Here is a 20,399-nt window from a genome sequence, read left to right on the forward strand (position 1 = left end):
CTCTTAAATTGTCTTCTCCCTACAATGCATTGGTTGAGCTACAGATGATCTGAAAGATCTCTTTATTTCCATAATTCTTCTGGAGCAAAAAATATACATCACTTTGGACATCTCTAGGGCATTAAGATTTTGTAGAAAAGGGTTTATACTTTACAGAGCAACATGCAACTGCAGTAAGATTCCTACAGCTAGGTGAGTCTCACTGACTCCATCTCTTTTCTCTATGCGGGAGGAATCATTGCATGGAATGATTAGAATTCAGTGCCCACATTCCCAGGGTACATGATGGTGAGGTTTCTGCTCTTAAAAATATTTAATCCTGATATTTGTACTTGGAATCTGTGTATTTAACTTAAACATGTTTTGTCTGTAAAGCAAAATGAATTACTACCCTGCTTCAATATTGTCTCTGGACCTAAGAAGAGAGAGAAAAAAAATGTTTTTGGTCAGCAGTACAATAGAATTAGAGAATGTTTTCCTTATTTAGTCATGGTCTGGCTGAGCCATTCCAACTGATATTGTTTGGAATGAAAGCTAGACCAGATGTTCATTTAAATGAACTGGAAAGATTAACTGTAAGTCCTGCTGTATTATCTTGAAGGGTGGGTGTAATCATCTCCAAAGAATTTCCTGGAGCTGGCACAGCAGCTGCTAATTGTAAGTGTAGTTAACACTTTATTATATACACACAGCATAATAAATGCCATTCAAGGTGCTCGGTAAGTATCAACTAATTTAGTTAACATCCACAGTTAGCCTTGAGGTAGGTACTGCTTTTGTTCTGACTTTGTGAATGAAGTTCCTGAGCCTCATAGAGGTCAAGAAATTTGCCTGGGATTACCCAAGAAGAACATGATGAAGGCAGAATGTGAATCTCAGAACTGTGGCTTTTTGGCTCCTGTTTTACACTGTTTTCGTTGTCTTATGTAAGTCCTTGGTTCTGACCCAAGGTATCATTAAAGATATTAGGTTCATAGTGAATTTGTAAGTGGATGAAGAGGAGTTTGAACTATTATGAATAGGAAAAGTGTATTTTCCATCAGAGAACAAAAATGTTAAATTTTGGATATATAATATATATATGATAAGAAATCTCTTGGGTTACCGAGACAACATGTCCACTGTTTATTCATCTTTTAAAATAATTTGAGGAATGTCAGAAGAACCAGAGTCTAGACCTTGGCTCTTTGTCTGCCTGTTTTTTTGTTATGATCAAAGCCAAGTGGGTTATACTGGTTGGTGATTTTTGGTTAACCTTATAAAGAAGCAAAATAACATTGTTAGATTCTTCTCATGTCTAGTGAAATCCCAGATATTTCTTTGTTGTTGCAGCTCATTGGAATTATTGCACGGGTCCACAATGACATTCTTCAGAGCTTTGTTTAATGTTGAGGAGCTGCTTTACGTTTTGTTAGCATACATTTTCGGACAATATGTAGAAGCATAAGGCTTATGCTATCCATTTAAGGTTTAAAACAGCAAAATGTATAGTTTGAAGACAATTCTGTCTCTAGGTGGGATTTTTGGACAGCTCATAAATCTGAATCAAAGAACTCCTAATGCAATTGAAAGGTTTCAATTCATCTCAGACTTAATCTCCCTTGTTCTGTCCATTCTCCTAAGACACCGAGAATTATACTAAAGTTTTATGTATGTATGTATGTATGTATTTATTTATATATATTTAGTACAGAGTCTACAGGATTTCACTACACAGATCAGACTCCTAGTGATCCTCCTGTTTTCAGCTTCCCCAGTACTGGGATTACAGGTCATGCCCAAACTCTGTCACTGTCTCAGCTTGCCCTGGGGGCAGGGCTGGTGCAGCATGCAGGACAGGTGATCGAATCCTGATCCCTGAGCTTGCCAAAGCAGGCACTTTGTCTACTAAGCTATCTCATCGGCCCCTAAAGTTACTTTTAATACACTATCTATATTTTTTATTTTCCTTGCAGTAAAGCTTCTCTGGGTACATACAATGAATGTTTGTTTATAAAATTAAGCTTCCAGAAACTTGTCCCAGCTAGCTATCACATCTGTAGAGGTACAGTTTTGTTGATTATCACTGACAACCAAAAAAATTGGAGCTCCGTTTAAGGCATTAGCTAGGGTAGTCTTTACTGGAGTAAAATAAATCTGTTCTGCTACTAACTACAGAATTGCTCCGGTAGAGAACAAAGAATTTGTCTCAAACCACCCAAAATTTCTCACCTGAATTTCATTTTTTCCTATAATTAAAATATGATGTGTGATAAGCAAATAAAGCACAACAAAGTAGGAAAGTCATCATCCGTGCACCACTTAAGTAGTGCGTTTCTACCTTGCTGCGATTGTGCTCACTATATAAATGCTGCATCCTTCTTGTAAGTGCTGAGCATTACATTATGTTTTGTGTATATGTGTGTGCTATGCAACCTCTCAGGACTGTCCTTTCAGTTCCCTGACCGAGTACTTACTTACGCAGTCTTTTTATTCCTAAACAACTAACGGGCTCCCAACATTGGTGCTTGAATAAAGAACAGCTCGACGCGTGCCTCATGCCATCACATGTCCTTGCTTAGAACTGTTTCTTAGGGCTCGCTTCTCTCAAGTGGAATCACTACTCAGAAATGTTGCTTTAGAAAGTGAATTGCAAATGAACACATGTCATCTGTTTCTGCTAATTTCTTCCCATAAACTTTCTCAGAATACACGACTAATTCATTTCTCTAATAACCAAAATGAATAAGGTAGGAGGTAACTGTTCCCTAAAGGATTCTTTTATGTGCTTTTCCCAGAGTTTCTTTTCTCTTTTTATTTAAAGGGTAGAATTAATATTTTATGGTCATTTATAATCAGATCACAGCTTGGTATATAGTTTCCATACTTATTTTTTTGTAAATTAAAAAAATTAAAAGTTTTAAACAGCTGTAGTTATGTTCTTCAGAAAACACAGTTAGACTAACTCACTAATGGTGGCTTCAAGCTTCTCCTTATTAGTGCCATAAAACTCACTCACCTTCTCCCCCTTTTTAAAAAAGCTGTACTTTTTGCACAGACTTGACTTCATAATCTGCAGCATCATCCTGACAGTCATCCATGTCTACTTCAAGGAACAACACGTTGGAATATTTTTCAGACAGGGAATGAAAGAAAGGCTTGATCATTTTACAAAGCCCACCCCATGAGGCTGAGAAATCAAATTCTACAAGTTTATCTCCTGCAGCAGCCAGGGCTTCCTGAAAGGTCTCTTTACTTTCGCTATGCTGCACCATGCTGGCTGCTGGGGACCTGATGAACTACTGAAACAAACGATTAAAGGGGATGGAAGGTGCGGGATGTAGCTCTTCCCAGAGTTTCTGAATTTCTTGTATGTGGCTTCACTTTGGCATGTGCTTGTCATGAAAGTACATTGCACAACTTCTCCCATTGCCTACTTCTCTTTCTCCTCTATCCTCCTGTAGGAATTGACCCCAAAGCACTATTTAATGAGCCTTCTGTTTTGGAATTCACTTTTGGACAAATTTACATTCAAATGGTATCCGAAGCTTAAGTTATGGAACTAATGACAGAGCTGGACATGGCTCAGTATGTGGCTGCTGCTGCTGCTGTCAATATCTAATGAGTTACTCATCAGAAAGTTTTGATTTTGATTCTTCACTCTTTCTACCTACCGAGTTCCTTCTTAGGACCCCAGTGTCCCACTCACTCAGTCTTCCCTTTGTCAGTACCTTGGGGGATTGGCCCTACTTCAACCCTGGAAGTGGTCATGGCACAGCCTAATCAGTCTCTCACTTGTTTTTCATTCCATTAAAACTCTGGTATCACCTCAACTTTGTAAATCTAATATTCACTTCTCAATGCTCATCTAAGTAGGCCTGTCAGCAGCATCTGGCCCAGCTTATTACTGATTCTTCCTTGTTACATTCTCCATGTGAGTTCTAGAGCTTAATCAAGTGAAATCTAGTCAATAAAAGAGAAATCATTCTTAATATTTGTTCAGATGGGTTTAATGCAGAATCTTGATGACAAAATCTACAAGGCACAATGGAGCCTAATGAGGCAACCCTGAGACTAGTGGCAGTGAAGTAGTGCCGCTCTTGCTGCAGGAACAAAGAGGAGAGAAAGTCGTAGCCCAGACTGTAGGCTGGGGATGGCTCAGCAGAAGCTAGAGCTATGCAGAACTTGTTTGATAGAAGCTGAAGCCACGCATGAGACACAAACAATGGTGCACATGCTACTTCAAAGAGGGAGAGAGAGAGAGAGAGAGAGCCTCTGATCTCTCCTTTTCTCTTTTTTACATTTCCTGTCACTGCCCTTAATACAGTAATGCTATCTGGAAAGCTAACAGCAGAGTCTAGGAACAGCAGCCTAAAGAAGTCACCAGCACTTAGTACAGGCTAGAATGAGAGATGGATGAGGGATAGATTGGAGGTCTAGAGGTTGAAATCTGGCATAGAATACTTGCCCGGTCCCCTCCTTTGCTAGTAAGTCCTCAGAATTGCAACTGGCCCTGATTCCTCTTTTTGGTCTCCTAATGTTGAGCTGCTCACTCGCTCAGCCCTTGATCTGATTTCTGGTTATCTGCAGCTGCTTTTGTCGACTATCGCAGTCGCAAACTTCGCAGAACAAATAATTACTTGTGATTCTGCGGGTTGTTTGGCTTAGCTAGGCAGCTCTCTCAGGATCTAGAGAGCTCATAGTACACATTCTGAAATGTTGATTAGAAATTCTGCTTCAGGGTAAAGTGTATTAACTCTTGGTAAGAGAGTGGCTGGAAGATAGCACTCTTGCTATCAGCTGCTCTCAGGAAATGCCTCACCTTACAAGGGTAGACCACATCCAGTGCCTGATTAACATGGACATTTAATGCCCAGCCCCCTCAGTTCAACTTGGGGTACCTATCAAGGATCATACCATGTTTAGAACTCCCTTTACACTCAGCTGAGGATTCTGATGAAATTGCTCAGCAGTTCAACTGCTTTTTTGTCTACTTCTCTTTCTATCCTTGCTTTGCATATGTTTTGATCACTAAAGGACCATATTGTTTAATGAACCTCCTCTGCTTCAGAATCTGATCTCTGAAGACCAGCACTGAAACACAGTTGCATTCATATGGTGTCAGAAGCTACAATCTTCTCAGTCACACGACTGCTATTTGATGATGACTGTCAATTGTCACTGCCAGCTGGAATGCCTGGACACGGCCTCTCTGTGTGACCTGAAGCTCTCACCATGATGATTGGGGTCTAATAAGGAGATTTCTAAGAGTGAACATTAAAGAGTCCCAGACACCATGTCACTTCTGGAATGTCACTCCTGTCACATCCCAGAGTTAGATTAGACTCTCCTCCTGATGTGAGGAACATAGGAGTCGGATGGCAATGTCTTTGCAATTTTTTTACTATATCTTTTCCTCTTGTTTTCTTTTCAGCCCTACTAGAATTGTTCTTGTCATGGACATCCACAGTTACCCATCAGCACCACAATGCTAAGTCAGATAAGCATTCTCATTTGTAATCTGCCTTGACCTCTAGGAGAGCATCTCGCTTGTTTGACTATATAATAATGTTTATATCTTGATGTCCACCATTAGCAGCATAGTTGGATTTGGATTTATATTCTAGCTTTCATGCCTCACAAACAGCAGAATTCTAAGACCCAATCATGTCAGTTCTTGGCAGTAAAAGAGAAACTATTTTTAATAGTCATTCAGATGGGACTTAATACAGCCTTGATGACAAAATGGTGGAAAGCACAAGGGATCATAGTGAGGCCACCTTGAGACCAGCAACACTGAAATAGCATCACCCTAGCTACAGGAACAGAGCACCGGAAGTTGTGCCCTTTACAAAGGCTATTTACTCTTCCTAGAAGGTTTTTCTAAGATCTCATGGATAACCTATTCCTGCCTAGCAATGTTTTATTGAATTGCCATTTTTCTAATGAGTCTTGTGTTAACCACCTTATTTGAAATTGAAACCATATTTTCAGCATTTAACATTCCAATTCCCCTTTCCTCCTTTTATATTTTTGTTCAACACTTATCACTTTATATCATATTTTATAATTAATTTACTTATTATGTTGATATCTGTCTTCCAAGCAAATTTGTTTGGTTTTTCCCTGCTGTATGCCAAATCTTTAGATCAACTCCTGGCACATATTTGCTACTAAATAAGTATTAGTTGTTTGATTGATTGATTGAATGAATGAATCACTGTAACTCAGTCCTGTGCCATAACATCTACAGTTACTTGCTTGGGCATGCAGTCATCTGTGCTTGGCATTTGCCACATCCATCAAAATATGTTTGTGACCCAGTTTTGGTCAATGAGACAAAGGAAAATCTTTGGTGAATAATTCTGGAAGTACCTCATTCTGCTGAAAGGGGAGAACTTCTAAAAATAATCTTTTTGGGGCCGGCCAGATAGCTCAGCTGATGGACTAAAGCACCTGCTCAGGAAGGCGCAGAGATCAGGGTTTGATCCCTGGTGTGCCGTTGTTGGCCCTGCCCCTGGGGTGCACTGAGATGAAGAATGAAACTGGGCGGGTGGTTCAGGGCTATAATCCCAGCACTTGGGAGGTTGAAAACAGAAGGATCACTATGAGTCTGATCTGTGTTGTAAGACACTGTAGACCCTCAGGATAAAGCTATCAGCATGGAAGTTAGAATACAGACATATAAATGTGGATCCTTGGCCTTGTTAAGTTGATGAATCAAATAAATCTTGAAGATATGCTAATTCTGAACTCTTTAGATTATGAATGGCCTACATCTCCTTTGTCAGCTAAGGCAATTTGAGTTGCATTCTTATTAACTAAGACACTCTTACAACAAAATTAAGACAGTTAATTGAGATACACTTGCAACAAAATTGCTCAGTTCTGTGGTTAAGAAATACATCAAAGGCTACCTAGCATGGCCTAATCAAATCTTTCATTTACACATTGGATTTTCCCTGCTTATCTCTGTTGCTAGCAATTCAAACATACTCCATCAAATTTTCTTGGTTAGGGAATGTTTTTGCAAATAGTTGATCCCCTACATCTAGTTACCATTAGCTAATTAATCAAAAATATCATGAAGGGCTGGTGAGATAGCTCAGTGGATGAAGCACCTACTTAGGAAAGCACAGGGACTAAAGTTCGATCGCTGGCACCAGGTGTCATACTGGCCCCACCCCTGGGCATGGTAAGAAGGCCATGATTACCAGGTGTGGTGGCACATACCTGCAATCACTGTGCTGGAGAGGCTGAAAACAGGAGGATCCCTATGAGTCCAATCTGCATAATGAGACCCTGTACCAAATACATTTAAAAAAATTCTGAAAACTGATCATAGTAAACTAACTTGGATATGGGTACTGTTGAGTTCTATTATTTTAAATCATTTCTGGTCCATGTCAGCCAACTGTCAGCAAATGTATGGTTTTTCTTTACTTTTCCATCCTCGTCCTTATAAATGTTCTGTTTGCTCAGCCTGTAGTAGGCGTGGTAGCCACCACACCTTGTTACTGTTATTTCTCAAAACACCACACAGTGTTCTATCTCAAGCCTTTGCACTTGGCATTCCCTCAGCCTGGGGCATCCTTTCTAGTTGACTTCACTCCACTCAAGTTCTAGTCTTTCCAATATTATTTTCTTAATTAAGTCTTCTCTGACCTCCCTACCTTCATTCCTGTCTTTATTTTACTGTATGGTACTTACCAACTTCTCTCATATAATTTAATATACTTTTTTGGTTTTTATCAGTAGAGATTTAATACCTTTTTGCTTATTACAACTCTCATGTCTTAAACAATAATGCCTACATGAATGGAGGTCTAGTGAATTTTTGTTTCATTTTTGAGTGAATGATTTGACACAGAGAAGTGCAGATACAAGTAGCCACCTTTGCAATGAAGTTTCCACACATGCCTTCTATATTGACATTCTATCTAGTAGATTATCACTTCTGTGAATATTGCAAAATACTCCATTCAATAGTTTCTTGCAAATGAAGTAGCATACATAAACGTAAAAAAGCATTCACTATGCATTGTATGCTTTGCACCAAGCACAGCAAGGTACCTAGTCCCAAACAACTATAGATGTCTTTGTGAGCTGGAGTGAGTCTTTTACATGCTCTTAACTCTTAAAGGTCACCTAATCCTATGCTTGAGCCATGCTTCCTGGAGAAGCCAAACTCCCCATCTAGGTCCTTATTCTGACACATTCTCCAGCAGCCATGAAACTATCTGTCTGGATTAATTTTACCCAGCAACATGCTGTACGTATTAGGTCTACATTTGTGTACTTCTGTGGATTCCCCAACATAAGGACAGAATAATAACAGTATTGTGTTTCTCAACCGATATACCATATGTTTCAAGAGGGAAACAAAAAATGGCCTGGAAAAGGGATTCTGAGATGTTTCTTGCAGAGTTAGGTGATACAAGCTCTTATCTTATGCTTTTCTTGCCTTTTCACCTGATAAATCTAATTCTGAAGAACATTCTGTGGATAGTTTCAGAAATGATAGAAATGTAGGTATAATATGAGATCAGAAGAGAAATTGTCAAGGAAAAGTTGATCATAAGCACCCATGGGACACTGACAGTGAGACAGAAATTCATCTGTCATTTCTTCCAGAATTCAACTTTGGTTTCCTTAGAGTTAACACAGGGGGGTTTGCATGCACGTTTTCTTTTTTTTCCTCACTGTCTAAAGCCTGCTCCATCAAGCATCAAGAGCAAGGTCAAGGTGAGTCTTCCATCCTATCTGATTCCTTTCTTGACTTTCTCAGGAATAGAATTTGGATACATAACACACAGTCCAAATCTCCTTGATGCCACTGAAGTTGAGTGTCATTCATGGCAATAGAAATAATAATTTTTAAAGTACTAAGCTATGAAATTTAACCCTCAAAAGTGGTTTGAGTAAAAAGAATAAATGGAGAAAAGGGTGCTGTGAGGTGTGTTGGCATGACAAAAGGTAGTTACTAGGTGATGGGACAACAGAGTTGTTTAGGTAGGGAAGAGAAGTTAGAGCCATCAAGGAACGTACTCCTGAAATATTTGTTGAATCCCTGAGTAAATCAATAGTATTAACCTAAATCCCAACTTAATCGATGTTTGGTTTGTGTCTGATTTTTAAATCCCTTTTAGCATTAATTTCCTCAGTTTATGATAATAAGCAGGATTATACAAAATAATTTGTATAAAATATGTGGCACAATATAAGCACAAAGTAAATGTACAATTAATAGGATCCATTTTTATTATTCTACTTGACATCTTCACAGGTTTGAATAAAGTAGTAAAAGATGTGAAGGGAGAATCAACCCAAAATTTGAGAGCTGAATAGACTAGCAAGGCTGTTGCTGACCCTTTAATAGCACTCTATTTTCTACCTTGCCTTGTTCCTCTTCATTCATAAGTCAGGGATAGGCATAGTCAGGGATAGACAGGAAGTCAACTGCCTCCTGCTAGTTGAATACATTCATAGTTCTCTACACACTACAAAGAACCTTACAATTATCTGTACAAAGAGATTGCTTTCATATTCTGTGAAGAGGAGATACCTGAGAACATCCATGCACCATAGCTCCACTTCAATGTACTTGACATTTTGGATGTCTGTGTAATTTATTTGCTCTTGCTCCTTTCCCTCTAAATATTTGGAAACATGTTGGCATGGCGAAATCATTAAAATATATATTTACTTATTTATATATCTTTACGCACTTCATATATAACGAATGAAATAGCAAAGATTTAATTTCTGACCATGAAATGGGCATTCTTGTGAAGCAGAGCTTGAAAAATATAAACCCATGATAAACACCTGACTGCAACTCACAAACAGTGGGAAAATGAGGTTTTTCTTGTTTGGGGTTCTAGTTGTTAAATTGATGATGAAATATTTGGGAGGGGGCAGGCAGATGGCACTATCAAATTCGGAAATAATGGGTTGACTGAACATAAATCCTTTCTGCCTTATTACTCGTTAATTGCTATGTTCTTTATCAGGATTTTATAGTAGTGCATTTCAACATTGAATCTTAAATAGCTAATTCAAAAACAAGAATGGAAATTCCTTTTGTGAGGAACAATGGAAATGTGTGACAAATAGACTGGTATAAGTGGAAAGTTCTTTTTTGTTTAAGCCTGGGAGCAGTTCTGAATAGAATTATTGGCTTGTGGGAAAGTAAATGAAATATATCTCCTAGTTCCACAGTTGCTATAAGAAATGCCATTGTTTTTAAGTAATTTTGTGGTAAGGCCAGAGTTTTTTTACTGTGGTTTCATTTCTGGGTAACGAGGGAGACACAAATTTGTGAGGATCTGGGGAGCAGAGAACATATAGCACTCTGAATCTAGCAGATTTGCCAAGGGTTTTCTTTATGTAAAAACTTTTTGCTGAAGGCTCCGTGCACAAGTTGGAAGTGTGCGGGTCACAGTGTGATGATGAGGTAACTTACCTGTGCAACCACTTCCTCAGAAAGAACTAGAATGCTACAAAAGACCCCTCCCATGCAGCTCCCTGCTTTGCATATGTCATTACTGTCCTGGAGAGAAACACCATGCCTTCGTCACACTGTGCATTATATGATACTTCATGTTGGTAGCATCATGTATTCATTGTATATAAATGAACCAATAGAATGGGATCTTTTTCTCATTAATTTTTTTTGTGAAGATTGCTTAAAAATTATGCAGAAGGAGTTATTTTTCACATTTAGTCCTATATGTTATTCTATTATACAAATAATCCCCAATTTATTTATCCATTCTAATATTGAGAGACATTTAGGTTTTTGATACCTTCAGGATATTAAGATTAGTGATGTGCTAATTATACTTGTAAGGAGTTTTAATAACCAAATCCACCCACATCTGTTGATTGTGCATTTATATGCCTAGTGGTGGAATTTCTCAGATATAGTTTCAAGTAGGTTCAATGTTAATAGATAAAATTATTATACATAGTTTTCCAAAGTAATGTTTGTGAGCTTATATCACTACAACAAAGCCGAGATAAGGCTTACTTGGGCTCATGTTTTCAGAGAGTCCAGACTGTGGTCAGAGAGACCCTTTGCTTTCTAGTCTTTGAAGCAGTGTGATGACAGATAAACTTAACATTCCCCCATTCTTTCAAGTGTGCCAGAAGGTAATGGCAGAAGCCCTTTGTGGGAGAAAACCACTCACCAAATGGTCAGGGAACAAAAAGTGAGAAGAGGGTTTGGGAAGCACATCATCTTCTTCAGGGGTACACTCCTCCAGTGATCAAAGACCTCCCCCAGGGCCCCAGTTCTTACAGGTTCCACTATCTCCCAGTTGTTCCTCTTGGGGAATCAAAGCCTTAACACCTGGGCCTTTAGAGATCGCTGAAGATGCAAGTGGCAGTGACGGTTTCACTCTTTTGTGTTCCCACTCATAACACATAAAAATTTCAATTTGACATAACAGTCTCAACTGAATAACCTCATGATGGATCTCAAGATTCTAGAAAAATATGAAGAAGGAAACAAATTATCAAGACAAAAGTAGACTAGTAGTCCATAATAGTAGTGGGTTTTCCATAGGACTGGCAATGTCAGAAGTTGTTGACTTGAGCCTTTTACAGCTCAACATATTAATATGGCTTTACTTTTTATACTTTGTTTTTACACTATTCTGCTGGATAGTTAAGACTAAGATAAAGCAAGACCTATATAACAAGAAAAGTGACTGTTAAATTCACACACCTACAATATTTAAATGATAATGGAATACCCTTCTCTGACAAAACTAAACAAAAAAGGGGATACAAATGGAGGACCATTTTGTGTCTGTATATTCAAAATAGTTAGGATAGATATACAGCTACTTTCTCTTAACTCAAAAAACAGAAAAATTTGTTCTAATAGTGTTTGTGGACAGGATGTCATGTCTGCATCTTATACTATAATAACCACTAAGAAGACAATAATATGCAATGTACTAATTATTGAAATTGTCCTACTAATCAGTTTTGAAACTCATTGCTATTTGTTTCTCAATAAAATTATTTAAAAAAAACAAAAGTAGAAATCAAGTAAATTGAAACAAACAAACAAACAAACAAATGAGGATCAATGAATCAGTTTGTTTTTTAAAAGAATGTAAGATGGATAAATCATTAGCAAAACTTAACAAACTCAGAAACAAGAAGACCCAAATCAAGAGGCAATTGGAAATGAAATTACAACAAACTACTGAAAAATCAAGAGAAGAAAAAAAATTTACATGTTAATTTTCTTTTTTATTAAAAATATTTTTAATCTTTTCTTTATTTATTTGATACAGGTCTAACTATGCAGCTAAGACTCGTAGTGATCCTCCTGTCTCAGCATCCCCCCCGCTGGGATTACAGGTGAACACCACCATGCATGGTTTCCATGGCTGGCACAGCATGGGGTACCACAGCATGGCATCTGGTACTGGGGATTGAACTTAGGTCCTTATTTTTGTCAGGCAGGCACTTAGATTGCTGAGCTAGCTCCCCAGCCCTAAATGCAAATATTCTTGATAAATATTAATGGTGCAGAAAACTTCAATAAACTAATTGAAAATAGAATGACACAGGTTTTTTGTTTTTTTTTTTTTTTGAACCAGGGATTGAACTCAGGCCCTTGTGCTTGCCAGAGAAGTGCTTGACACAAAATTTTAATGTTTTTCCATCACAACCAATTGGACTTCATCCCAGGGATGCAAGGATGGTAAGATGTACATAAATTAATAAATATAATACACCACAATAAATAGAATTAAAGATAAAATTAGAGTTATCTACATGTGGCAGGAAAAGCCCTTGACAAAATCCACCATCCATTTATGGTAAAAACAGTTGTTAGTGGACCTAACTAAAACTAATAAAAACCATTTATAACAACATCATTCTAAATGAGGGAAGCCTTAAAACATTCCTGCTAAAATCAAGAATGACACAAAAATATCTACTCTTTTTTAAAATTTGTTTTGAACTGGGGATTGAACTCAGGACCATGCGCTTGCCAGACAGGCACTTATGCCACTAAGCTATATTCCCAGCCCGTGTATCTACTCTTTGACTCCTTCAATATTTTACAGTACTTGAAATTTTATGTAGCACAAATGGGCAAGAGAAAACTTAAAAGGGATAAAATTAGGAAAGGATGATGTAAAATTATTTTTATTTGAAAAAGGTGAGATCTTATACATAGAAGAACCAAAAAATTCCACCCAGAAAAATAAATTGAGAAAAGTAGAGGGGTGCAAAATCAACACACAAAAATTAATAGCAATTTTGTGCACCCATAATGACTCACAAAGCAGGATATTAGAAAATGCAATACCATTTGCAACAGTTTCAAAGAAAAATATATGGGAGTCAAGATACCTGCAGAGTTGAAAGACAAAAAGCATAGTTCTCTGAAGAGATTTAAAAGAGACAGAGCATAGGTCAACATGCCCTGTTACTGAGTTGGCAGAACACTTATTGTAAAAATGACCATATTACTAAAGGTGATATGTAGAGTTGATGTAAATCCTATCCAAATATAAAAAATATTCTTTGCAAAAATAGAAAAAAATCTTAAAATTTATATAGAATTAGAAGAAACTCAGACTAGTTCAATCAATCCTGAGCAAAATAACAAAGTCAGAGGTGTAACAATCCAAGCTTTCAAGTTATACTGCAGAGATTGTAGCATTAAGAACATTGTAGCATTAAGAACATGAATAGACACATTGAACAAAGGAGTAGAATAGAAGACAGAAACAATCTCTTGTACCTTCAGCCATGCAATCTTTGACAAAGAGGGTTAAAAACATTTACTGGCGAAAAGGTATCCTCTTTAATAAATGGTACTAGAAAAGCTGGTTATCACATGCAGAAAAATTAAACTTCTATGTCTCTCCCTGTACTAAAATTAGAATGGATTAAGACATAAATATAAAAGCAGAAATACCAAAACTTCTGGAAGATAAAGCAGGGAACAACCTAAAGCCACACTCATAGTAAGGACTTTCTGAATGAAGAACTAGTAGCACAAGAAATAAGACCATGATTCAATACAGGGGATTATATTAAGCTAAGAGCTTCTGTCCAGCAAAGGAAACAATCAACAGAGTGAAGAGACTACCAACAAGATGGAAAACAAGTTTAGGTCCCTCAAGAATAGCAACCAATAGAAAACAGGCAAATGAAGTGAATAGATTCTTCTCAAAAGCAGTACAAATGGTCAACAAGTACATGAAAAAGTGTTAAGTGTCGTTATCTATGAGGCAAATGCAATTCAAAGCAACTCAGATTTTTATCATAAGAATGCAAAACAATAAATACTGGCAAGGATGTGAATAAAGGAACACTCCTAAACTGTTGAAGAGAATGAAAACTAGCACAACCAGTAGTTTTTGGAGATTTCTCAAAAATCTAAGAATAGAAATTCCTTTTATACCATCTATACCTCACCTGGGCAATTCCCCCTCAAATAAACATGCTATAGTGATACAGTGACACATACATAACTGTTTATAGCAGTGCAATTCATAACAGCTAAACTGCAGAAATGAACTGGAGTAAAGAATTAAAGGGATAGGAACCGGCAAGATAGCTCAGCGGACTAAAAAGCCAGCATAGGCAAGCTTAGACAAGCGCAGGGACTGTGTTTCCATCCCTGATGCCACATGCTGCGCCAGCTCCACCCCCAGGTGCCCTGAGCTGGCCGCAGAGTCCAGTGTGGTGATGCGTGCCTGTAATCCCATGCTGGGTAGGCTGAAAACAGGAGGCTCTCTATGAGTCTGAACTATGTAGTGAGACTGTATTACAACCAAGTACAGAAAGAAAAATTTAAAAAGAAAGGCATAAAGAAAATGTGAGATATATATTGTTAGCTGTGTAATATATATTATAGTGCATTATGATTCAGGCATAAAGAAGGATGAATTCCAGTTGTACAAAAATGGATAGATTTTGTGATCATAATGTTAAGTGAAAAAAGTCTGATACAGAAGGTTAAATATTCATGATTTTTCTCATATGAGAAAGTTAAAATACAAATAAATTAAAAAGTAAAATAAAGGAGAGAGTATGAAAGAGGGAGTAGATTTTTTAAGATGGGGAAGAGGTAAGAATCGTGGAAAAGAAGGTAGAGCAGAAAGGGAGGAAAGAAGATGGTAAACAAGTAAGACTCTGTGTGTGTATGTATGTGTGTGTTCTGATTTCTCAAAATAAATGAAATTGTTATCTATTATAAACATATACCAATAGAATATTAAAAATAAATACATTAAAAATAAATACATTTAAAGCAAAAAAAATCAAATTTTAATTTGAGGATAGCCAATCTGTTTATTTCTAGTCATTTTGGTAGAAAACAACGTTAATACTGTTTCTTTGGGTAACCAGGTCTCTGTTATATAATTTTCCATTTACTTATAACAGTTACACATAGATGTCATTTTGTCAGAAATTATTTTCTCCAAAAATTTTGGGTATGCATTACCAATTTCCAAACTCCACTGCATTCTCTTTTACATGTAGTGATAATCATAAATCTGCTGAAGTCTTATTCGTGTTCTTCACACTTAACTCATCCACTCTTCATAGAACCAAGGCTAGGTCAGTAACTTTAGGGTCAGGTTTTGAATTGCTACATGTCCACATGTAGTAGAAATGTCACCATTTTCCTGTTGTCCCAAGCATCTTTCTTTTTTCCTGTTCAGGTTTTCCTCATTTTGCTGCTTCTGATGAGTTTTTCCTGGCCCTCTTTCTGGCTCTGATTTTCTCTTGTAGGCCAGGTGTGACCTAAGTGTACACACAACATATTTCCCTAACAAGTCTGAATACAGGAAGGTGCATCACATCAATACCAGGGCAATATATGACATCATAATAAAGGCAATGATAAGAAAACTAAGGTATTTCACGATTCTTGAGCAGTTGTCCCTGGCCAATGTCTCTGCAAGCCCTTTCCAGATGCCGTCTTCATTCACTGCACATTCCTCCTGTTCATTCATTGCTTTCTTGTACTACCAGTGTATATATTTAACCAGGTATCTATATTCATGATGCTCCTCTCCACTCTTATCATGGCAGCCAACTGTGTGGTCAATTTGAGTAGACTAAGAAACACCTACCAGATCAGTGGAACTCAGCTCTGGATGCGCTTGGATGACTGACTTATGGGCCCCAAACTGGGGAGCGAAGACTCACCGAGGTTGTCAGTGACACCAACCATTATGTTTGTACTTTGGATGGAACACAAAGGACAAGAAGAAAGCCCTTTGTGTCTGTACAGGAGCTCCAGACGCTGCTTTCAATTTGGACTTCCAGTTCCTTCAGGCTTGCAGTGTAGACTCGTCAGCCTTCTAAGGCAGGCCTTCAGCTTTTTTCTATGTGGGCTTTCACCTGGCTCTGGCATGAGCTTCATGCCTTTGACTTTTGACTGGCTCTTCTGGCTGTCCACTGCACAGACAGTCCCTGTTATATTCTTCTGTACTTGGCTCAGCAGAGGCCATTGTAGTCTTACTTTGTAAATCACATATATGGTACAACTAAGCATGTGTGTTTATAAGCACACTTTGTGAAATTATATATATATATATATATATATATATATATATAGTGTTAATAAGCCTACATTGTAAATTAGTATTCCTCTAGTGAACCCTTACTGATACACTTAGATTGCTACATATTGCAGTTAAAAGTCTTTATTTTACTCTGCAGAACTATTTTCATCTTTTGTTCTAATGTCTTGACATTTCAGTTCATTTTGTGGGCCATCAGTTTTCTAGATGAAAACTTGTAAAACTTAAGGAAAAGTATTTACTGTAGCAATGTAGCCATAAAATGCATAGTTGCTCAAATACAAAATAAATATATTCATTGACCGTGTACAACCCCAAATAGGTGTTTCTGAGGGTGAGACACTCTCCTTTACAGTGGTATAGACACTAGGCTCCTTTCACTGCACGACACTGCTGTCTTCTCATAATTTCTAAGTGATCTGGGCTTTTAAAGCATCGAATCAGAGCAAGGAGAAAGAACGTGGAGGACAACAGCTGGGAGATTTTGGTGAGCCAACTGCACCTAACCACAAGGCACATTGAGAAATGCCTGTGGGCTGCGGGCCTGGGAAGGAGAGGAAGTGGTCTGGGGCTTGACTGGCTGTCCCTGTCCCTGGGCAGCATGCAGTCCTCCTTTCTTCTAATACAAATTAGGCTGCCTCTGCCATTAGCTTCTGTTTAGCAGCTGAACCAAAATGAGTTCCCTTCATTTTGACACTTAAGAAACTTCATTTCAATACAGAACACGGACAGCATGTGAAACAGGCAGTGGGCGCCTTCAACTGAAACAGGACCAGGAAGAGAAAAGGAGCAAGAGGGCAAGGTTCATGTGAACCAAAAGAGCAAAATGAGAGCAAAGCAAAACAATTTACTTGAATCGAGAGCCCCAGAGTATCATTTTGCCTTAATAATGTCTTCTATTTATAATTCCTTCATGTTCAAACCATTCAATAATCAATATTTTGTAATGGCTTCTTGGTGAGAAGCAAAGAAGGAAAGGGCGTGACTTCACAAATGGAGGGGATGAGAATGTTGGAGAAGTGGAAGTCACGATGATATGAAGGAATTCTGAGCAAGAATCTGACTTCTTTGTTCATGTTCTGGGATCGCTGTCATTGCTACACCTCCCCCACCCGTGTGTGTGTGTGTGTGTGTGTGTGTGTGTGTGTGTGTGTGTTTTGTGGTTTTCTGTGCCTGTCTGCCTCTTTTCCTTCTGTTGCTTGCTCCACCTCCATAATCTTAGCTGAGAAAGCTGGCTGGCCTGGCCAAGAAGAGGTTTATGAGGCAGAGCTGGCGCTTTCCCTGTGTACTGTTACTCATTGGAGGAGCCTGGATGAACTAGCCAATGGTCCTGATTAAACTTTTCTTTTTGTCTTTAAGCTAAAAATTTGTCAGAGACTCAGTCATCATTCCCATCTCAATTCTCAAGCAGCGCTGGAGGAGAACTCTCAGGAGTTCCATAGTAGGGATATACTGGAATTTATCTATGATAATCACTTTTCTTCAGATTATTGGAAGCTGGAGTCACACGCAGAAGTGAAGTGGGGAATAAAATATTTTCAACTTTTAGATATTGGGATTTCTCCCTCTCTCAATTTATTGCCTGTTTACAAAAAGTAGGAAAAACAATGGGGTAGTTTGAAAACTTTAAGCTACATACTAGAAAAAAGCAAATATATTGATGGATATTGATATAAAATGGACAAGTGTTCTTTACCCATCCACACTCCAATCTGGCGAACATTCTACTTTATTAAATGAAAATTAGAAAAGTCTGGAAGTGGTATCACGGTGATGAAGAGAGAGCAGTAATATTGGAAGTAGAAATTACTCTTCTGCTAATTTAAATAAAATTTACTTATTTTATATTGTAAAAGCATTTCGCTAGGAAGCTAAATAAGGGGTTAAGTGTGAGAAAAGCCAGATGCAGGGGTACATGCCTATAATTCCAGTACTGTGGAAGTCTGAGGCAGGAAGACCCACTTGCCTACATAATGATTTCATATCTCAAAATTTAAAAAAAAATAGACAAAAAGAGAAGCAGATGTAGTGTGGATGCCTTGGGTTCAAGTTCCAGTACTTAAAACAAAGTCAAAATAAATTTGAAGTCAACATTATACTTTACAGTAGGAATATTGAGCAAGTTATTTAATCCTCTGCACCTCACTCTTTCACCTCTAAAAGGGAGTAACAGTAATAATGATAATAACATCTCAAGTTGTCTGGATGAGTCAATGCCTAAATAGAAGATGTTGAGGACAGCAGCCCGGCATAAAGTTGTCCATTCTATGTACACCAAAGTGATATCTTTTCTGATAGATCTGACTCTTAAATTTAATGCATCCCTTAATCCTCAGTGCTCACGTATGTACATATAAAGCACACAATAGCCAATTCACAGGCATATCTAAACTTTTATCTCTGTATATATAAACATGTATATGTACATATTCGTGTAGTATCTATTTATATGCATTTTATTCAGTGAAAGCTAAAATGAGATCTAATTAACAATACTGATCTTCCCTTTGACTGTTTCTCACTTCATGTTCCTTGACAGTTATCCTAAAGCTACGATAAAGATGTATTTTAAAATGTTCACTTTAGATTTCTTGTGTCTGGGTGTGTCATTGACTTAAACATTCTTTTACTGGTGGATATTGGAGATCTCTTAAATTTTTGGCTCTGCCACACAAAATAATGAAAGCCCTAGGATTTTGTATAGTTTTAAAATCTTTTGGAAATGCAAGGAAGCAAGAATCTCAGATTCTATTCTCTGCAAAAACATCTCTTGTCTTCATAGTGAGGGTGTGTGATTCTAAGACTTGTCCAGACTAGAAATTATTGAAATGAGATTCAAAGCAATTACTTTACTTTCCAGGATAGGAAGTTTCTAGGGTAGGCACAAGCACTGGTCAATACACCGACCAGGTTTGGAAGACTGAAGTTTTGATCTCAGTCACTGAAGGTTCAGAGATCTACGTAGATCTAAGGGCACATACTTTGTCACGAAATAGGGCGGCCCTTTCTAATCTTACAATCCTTCCTTGGACCTCAGGATTTTATTGTGAGGGAGACAAAAACAAAACCAAAGCACTACTGAAATGCTGACTGAGTCCAATGACTCAAACTGCTCCATTCTCTCCATTTTTCCCTTCTGGAAAGTGAAATTTAGCCTTGTTGACTGGTGATTCTGTCCTTGGCAGCAAGAAAAGAAGAGCTCATGGGCAGTATTTCCTATGCTCTTGTGACATTTCTCTAAATATATCTTGCATATGAGTTTGCCACATTTCCTGAATTTTCTGTATTACTTCAATCTTTTAAGTATCAGAGGCTTTTTATGAAATACATTTATTCATAGAGGTACTCATTAGGCCTGTAAAAACAGAGGTGTATATCTGTTCATTTTTCAATACCACGGTGAGAAGAAAATGGCTTAGAGGATAGTTAACTTGATGAAAAAGAAGAAAGAAATTAGAAATTTTGGATATAACATGGAAGAGGGTATTGGATTGCCAACATCATTGATTATGTGCTTCACTAAAGGGTTTGTTAAATAACAAAAGCAAGAAAGTTCTTTTTTGCATTTTAATATAACTACTTGAGATGTAACATACCAATCATTTAATGCATCCAGTTAAAGTATACAATTCAGAGGGTTTTAGTACATTCACAGATTTGTACAATCATCATCACCATAGGGATGGAAAATTTTATGTTCTTCATCTATTATTAAGTTTATGGTTGAGGCGCCTTTAAGAGGCAGATTTAGAAAAAAGAGCTTTCTCTCTCTTTCTGTCTGCTTTGCTTTGCTTTCCCTTTCCCTTTCCTTTTCCCCTTCCCCTTGCCCTTTCCTTCCCCTTC

General features: G+C 37.7%; 1 long non-coding RNA gene across 1 annotated transcript in view; it reads left to right on the forward strand.

Annotated features, from left to right (window-relative positions):
• The window catches only part of LOC111816780, a 24,661-nt gene extending 21,519 nt beyond the window's left edge, over positions 1 to 3,142 (forward strand). Inside the window, exon 3 of the long non-coding RNA XR_002821117.1 lies at positions 3,059 to 3,142. This is a non-coding gene — a long non-coding RNA (uncharacterized LOC111816780). The remainder of the gene's footprint in view (positions 1 to 3,058) is intronic.
• Positions 3,143 to 20,399: the final 17,257 nt, after the last annotated feature.

Source organism: Octodon degus, unplaced genomic scaffold (genome assembly GCF_000260255.1).
Source record: "Octodon degus isolate 3935 unplaced genomic scaffold, OctDeg1.0 scaffold00040, whole genome shotgun sequence".
Lineage (NCBI taxonomy): Eukaryota > Metazoa > Chordata > Mammalia > Rodentia > Octodontidae > Octodon > Octodon degus.